The sequence below is a fragment of the Octopus bimaculoides genome, chromosome 3, assembly GCF_001194135.2.
Source record: "Octopus bimaculoides isolate UCB-OBI-ISO-001 chromosome 3, ASM119413v2, whole genome shotgun sequence".
Classification (NCBI taxonomy): domain Eukaryota; kingdom Metazoa; phylum Mollusca; class Cephalopoda; order Octopoda; family Octopodidae; genus Octopus; species Octopus bimaculoides.
In genome coordinates, this window is record NC_068983.1 from 66281528 (window position 1) to 66288558 (window position 7031).

The window sequence follows — 7031 nt, forward strand, 5'->3', positions numbered from 1 at the left end:
TATATATATTCTTTTCTCTCTCTCTCTCTCTGTCTCTCTCTCTCTGTCTCTCTCTGTCTCTCTCTCTCTCTCTCTCTCTCTCTCTCTCTCTTTGTATATATATATAGTCCTCAGTCAAATCGTCTAACCGATGCTAGCATGGAAAGCGGACGTTACACGATGATGATGATGATGATGATATATATATATATATGTTAAGGCGTGTGGCTTTGTGGTTAGGGCATTCAGCACATGATCGTAAGGTCATGGGCTCAATTCCCAGTGATGCTTTGTGTCCTTAATCAAGACACTTTATTTCACGTTGCTCCAGTCCACTCAACTGGCCAAAGCAAGTAGTACCTGTATTTCAAAGGGCCTGCCTTGTTACACTCTGTGTAACATGCTGAATCTTCCTGAGAACTACGTTAAGAGTACACGTGTCTGTGGAGTGCTCAGTCACTTGCACATTAATTTCATGAGCAAGCTGTTCTGTTGATCGTATCAGCTGGAACCCTCATCATCGTAACTGATGGAGTGCTCCTATATATATATAAAGAGAGAGAGAGAGAGGTGGCAGGGAGGGAGAGAGAAATAATGATGTAAATAAACACACTTGGACTTAATATATAAAATATGCAAACATTCATATACATATACATAAATATTAGATTATATATAGAGAGAAACAAAACCTAAAAATGTTCAGAAGATGAATATCAATGTATAAGAAAGCAGATATTTATATATTTACAGAACAAATTTGCACAAAGTACAAAAGATAAAGAAAACTAATGGAGGAGGGCATAGTATTTCAAGTCCAACAGTTGTTTCAGCTGTTACATAATAGTTGTATTGATGGCAGATGGAGTGTGCAAAACATCAAGGATATGTAACCAGTAGTGGATGCATATAAACATTACTGTAAAGTTGGGCTCCATATTCAGGGAGGAGAGATTGGTATGTGTATGTGTGTATGTGTGTGTGCGTGTGTGTGTGTGAATTATAGATACACACACACACACACACACACACATACTCATACACACACTGCTAGATAGATAGATAGATATGTATGTAAAACATATATCAACACACACACATACATACATATGTACACTCATATATGTGTGTATGTACATATATAACTATGTATACTTACATACATGTAACCATACATATACACATACATATACATATGTATATGTGTTTATGTATCTATGTATGTACTACTATATATGTAATGTGTGTATGTGTGTGTGAGTGTGTGTCTGTGTGTTTGTGTGTGTGTGTGTTTGTGTATGTGTGTGGCTGTATGCGAGTGTGTGTTAATATATATATATTTATATAAACATATATCTAACATTACTTTATATATTAAAATATAGTTCTGAGATTGACTTAATTCTATTATATACAAATACATGAAGCGTTCTAAGTAAACCTTGAAAATATTCTCATTATAGTTCGTAGACATTTATTTCTTGTGTGTGTGTGTGTGTGTGTGTGTGTGTGTATGAATATATGTGTGCGTGCATATACACACACACACACATACACATATATATATATGTGTGTGTATGTATGTATGTATGTGTATATATATATATATACATATATATATATATATATATATATATATACACATATATATATATATATACATATATATTTATATATACATATATATATATACACACACACACATATACATGCATACATATATACATACATACATATATATGTGACTGTGTGTAAGCACACAGACATATTGATAAATGTGTGCATATGTGTTTGTGTGTGTGTGTGTATGTTTATGTGGGTATATATTTTTTTTAATGTGTGAGTTGGCTACAAGTCAACTAACACACATCAGTTTCACTCTAAGCTAAATTCATCAAAGTAGAAACATCAATGCTGAAAGTTTCCTCACACAGATTATACAGAGTGGTGGTGGTGGTGGTGATGGTGGTGGGGGTGAGGGCTGATGGAGTAGATGAGGTGTATCTGTAAGCACATCATTTATCATCATCATCATCATCATCATCATCATCATCATCATCATCATCATCATCAACTTCACCATCATCCTCATCATCATCACCATCATCATCGTTATCTTTGATGTTGTCTTCATCATCATCATCAATGTAATTTACCATTCCCATTATTGTAATTATCAGCATCCATACCAACAGCAGCAATGCCAATATCAATGGCACCAAAGATTGCAATAACATTTTCACCACTCTTACCATCACAAGCACAATTTCTACCAACATAACACTTAGATTTTCATTCTTCATTACAAGCACTGGAACCACAAACCACTGAGGGTACCCTTACACATTTACTCAGCTTGTTATAAAATTAGCAACTAAATTTCTCATAAATTACTCTCTGCTGTCTTAAAAAGGTAAAGCATATTCATAAATTCAATCCAAAAAACAATATAACAGTATACAAAGGATGTGATGATCACAGTTTGAACACCAGTTAAATGATTTGTGAAGAGAGAAAAACAGAGTTCCATAATGTTCCATAAAGTTAAGGCCAATACTTCACTCTTCTTGTTAAATGGATAAGAGATAAATTTCGCTAAGATAGGATATGGAACAGTTTTAGATATTTCCCCAGCCAAGACTGTTTTCTTTTACTTGTTGAGTTTGGGAGGATAGGCATTGCCCATGACCTTCACAAGCAATCCAAGAATCATGGGTTTGATGCTATTAATGGTTCATTTAAATTATTGAAGATCAACACTTACAGGTAAAACGCAAGCAGCACTAAAATTATTACCTTTCAAAACCACCTGAAGTTCAAAATTTTAGGTGGGGTGTACATAGCTATTTAAATCTCAGTACTTGACTGGTATTTTATTTTATCATCACCAGTAGAATAAAAGGCAAAATTGATCCCAACAGAATTTGAATTTAAAATGTAAAGGGTCATAACTAAGTACTGCAAACATTTTGTCCAACACTCTAATAATTCTGTCAGCCTACTCAGTGGTATAATAGGCACATATGGCTTGATATCATATCTATTCACAAGTAAAGCTGTGTAGTTCTGAAGCTCATCTTACAACCATATGGATGTAATACATGCGAGTCTCATAATCAAATCACAGACGTCTTCATCAAATTTCGAATAAATAAAAAATGGGGAATTTTAATTATTCCATACTATTGCTGTAATTGCTACCACAAAACATTCACACAGGCAAATGTGGGAACTCTCCATAGCCATTTCATCTAGTAATTGTAACTACCAAATCTTCAAAAATTATCTACAGACTTTAAAACTAAAAGTACATAATTACAATGTTTCACATTCTAGATGTCATTTGAAGCACACAGACTCGTCTTTCTTAAACACAGTTGAGCAAATTAAGGAGCTATGTTAACATAACTCAGTAACCTATTTTTATAATTTAAGAATGCTTAAAATGGTTATTGGCAATGAGAGCAGAATAAATTGAGAGAATACTGGACTACAAGTAATGGGGTTAGTATTATTTCTCATGTGGTTAGGAACAAACATTTAACTCACAAGTTAACTGAGTTGTTGATAGGCACTGACTGAGTGGTAGCTTATTACTGTAAGCAGTAGCAGACTGCTAAATTACCAAGCACTTGATTAAGTTAGATCAAACCTCTTCCTGTGGATTTAGTGGTCTTTTGAAGCAGGTGGGTTATGTGTTATGGGTTAACTTATACAAATATACAGTGGTACTACAGAAACCAATATACTTCTTTCTTTTAACCATTGCTAGGACACTACCATCCAAGGCTTAGTCAATTATATTGCTCCTCATTCTTATCTCAGTCTTGTATCTATTTTATCAATCTCTGTTTGGAATAGTTAAGTTACCGAATATAAAAAGACCCACCACAAACAACATCAGTTTTAGATTAGTATAAATGTAAACACAGATATAGACAGCACATGCTGATATACAATTATATACAATGGGCTTCTACACAATTTCCATATACCAAATACCACTCATGAGATATTGATGAATACAAGGCTTATAGAAAAATGTTCAATGTGGCACACAGTAGACTTGAATCTGGAACCACATGATAGTAAAGTGAGCTTTTTAACTAGACATCTATGTCTGTAACTAAATATCTTTATATCAAAGCATGTGTGGCTCAAGATATTTAATAAAGGAAATGAAGGTTCAACAACTTCTGAAGGTCTAACTTGAGGAGGAATGAGACTAACTAGTTTCATTTGATCAAGACATGGGAATGAATTCTTATGTAGTGCCCCTTCCACAAAAAGAATGTTACGGTGTTCACCATCAACAAAAAAGGCTATGTGCATTGTCTCTCCACCTCAGACTAATAAGTAATATATAATAAAATAGAAGGGAAATATTTATTGCAGAAAGCCGAAATAGAATAGCAGCAAAAGAAAGTAAGAAAAGTATTTAAAATCAACAGAAGTTTTCATTAGATGCTAATTGACACAGAACAAGTTATTACAGAAAAGGTTCTTATTTATATTGATTATGTAATGATTTGTAGTAAAGCCAGTGAGCTTTCTTGCAATAAACTTTATAGATAGTAATATACGAAGCTAAGAAAGCTAAACAACTCAATTTCCTTCAAACAACATATCTTTTGCCAGATCAATGTCACTTTTCACCACATATTCCTCGTGTCTATCGAATGTCATGTTATCTTCATGGAAACCTTCCATTATTAAAAGTACACAGTATGTTTCTTGTGTCTTCATGAAGAAATTGTTGTCTACTACTTAGAGTGGAAGCATCGACTAAGAGATATTGATTCAAATATCACTTCCATTGAATATACATTGCTGAAGACTCCATTCAGTTAATATTAATGTAGTGAAGTCCATAGACCAAGTGACTAGTTTCTTAGGAGCCAACACTAAGTTTCAATACTCTGATGAAGCTATTGCACTTACTACTGGTAATGCTCTTAGAGAAACGAAATTTCTTCTTTTACAATATACAACCAAATGTCTATTCAAAATTATATAAGGTTCATAAAATAATAAAAAAAAAACTGGGGAATGAACACAACATTACATGCCCTACAGTTTTTATCCCTTATAGATGCAAACATCCATCCATGCACACATAGATGCATGCATACATTCACACACACACACATACCAACACACACACACATACCAACACACACACACACACATACATATATGTACTGTTATACTGGTCATTTGTCCTTCTAATGTGACTATTCCTTTAGAATTCAAAGAGAAAGAGGATAACTATGCATAACCATAGAGGATAACCAGCTTCTATATCCAGCTTATCTATTAATTCACATTTATACCAATAATATTTGGTGCACTTGGTTTAGTAAGTAAACACCCAAATGACAATCTGGGTAAGCAAGGGTTTTCAGAAAAAGAAATCAACCAAATAACTTGCACATTACAAATACAATCTGTAAGTGGAACAATAAAAATATGCAAGCCTTTTCTCATGTTTGAATGTGACATTGGTCTTGTCATGTACATCTCAAGGATGGAGTTTTGTATCTTTGTTAGGAACCAGTTCCTTCCTCAGAATTAGAATTTAAATAATCAAGAATAGAAGAGGACATACACACAGCATACCTCAAGGATATACCCTAGCACTTATCACCATCTTTCTCTCTCTTCTTTTACTCAACCAACCTATTTATATTCTGATGCCCATCCCCTGTGAGCATGCCCAACACTTTGCCACCATCTCTCTTCTGCTCTTTTGCACTCTTGCTGTCTCCCACTCGCTCCCTTCTCCTGCTCTTCCCTTTGGGCCAAGTAACCATGCATCTGCTTAACAGCAGCACAGCTGTTTCTGTTCTCATTTCTGATCTCTCTCTCTCTCTCTCTCTCTCTCTCTCTCTCTCTCTGGCTGGGTATTTATGTATCTCCTCTACTGCAACTCCTATTTCTGTCTCTCTGTCTCACTCTAACCTTTCGTCCACTGACACAAGTTCCCCTCCTCAAATGCTCCTGCCCCTCTCAAAATTCCTTGTTTTGCAAGTTACTTGGTGACCCTTCCAGTGTTGATGCCATGTAAAAAGCATCCAGCCCACAGTGTAAAGTGGTTGACATTTGGAAGGGCACTCAGTAATAAAAACTTTGACAAAACTGACCTCGCCTGTGTTTGTGCCACATAAAAACCACTTGGTCCACTCTGCTGGGTGTTTGGTGTTAGGAAGGGCATCCAGTTGTAAAAATCCTGCCAAAACAGACACAGAAGTCTCCTGCCTGGCCAGCTCCCGTCAAACTGTCCAACCTATGCCAGCATAGAAGGATGATGATGATGATGATGATATATATATATGAAGTTAAAGCCATAGCTGATTTTGTTTTCACCCAAATGGTGTCGGAAAGATACTAATAATATGTAGGTTTTATTTTAGCCCATTTAATCCTTTGCTGCCAGCTTTTACTTCTTGTGCTGCTCCTCCTGCACCAGGTTTCTTTAAAAGAAAAAGCCACAATTGCACAATGAAAACACTTTTAATTCAATTAAATATAAAGAATGGACTAAGCGGAGCAGGAGCACACATGTAGATGGAAGGTGTTGCTGAAGAGGTCACAGATGTGTGATGAAAGATTTCCAGACAATGGACATAAGTTAAAATAAGAACAGTAATAAATGAGTGAAGAACAAATATATAGTGCATGTGTTTTATCTGGAAAAAAGAATTACTATCCCAAAATACAGTAAATATACATTAATACAAGGAGTGGCTGTGTGGTAAGTAGCTTGCTTACCAACCACATGGTTCCGGGTTCAGTCCCACTGCGTGGTATCTAGGGCAAGTGTCTTCTACTATAGCCTCGGGCTGACCAAAGCCTTGTGAGTGGATTTGGTAGATGGAAACTGAAAGAAGCCTGTCGTATATATGTATATATATGTTTGTGTGTCTGTGTTTGTCCCCCTAACATCGCTTGACAACCAATGCTGGTGTGTTTACGTCCCCGTAACTTAGCAGTTCAGCAAAAGAAATCGATAGAATAAGTACTAGGCTTCCAAAGAATAAGTCCTGGGGTCG

The 7031-nt window shown here is 35.4% G+C and overlaps 1 protein-coding gene across 3 annotated transcripts in view; it reads left to right on the plus strand.

Annotated features, from left to right (window-relative positions):
* Nucleotides 1-7031, plus strand: part of LOC106871954 (protein still life, isoform SIF type 1) — a 1491364-nt gene that overhangs the window by 453266 nt on the left and 1031067 nt on the right. The gene's annotated exons all lie outside the window — the stretch shown is intronic.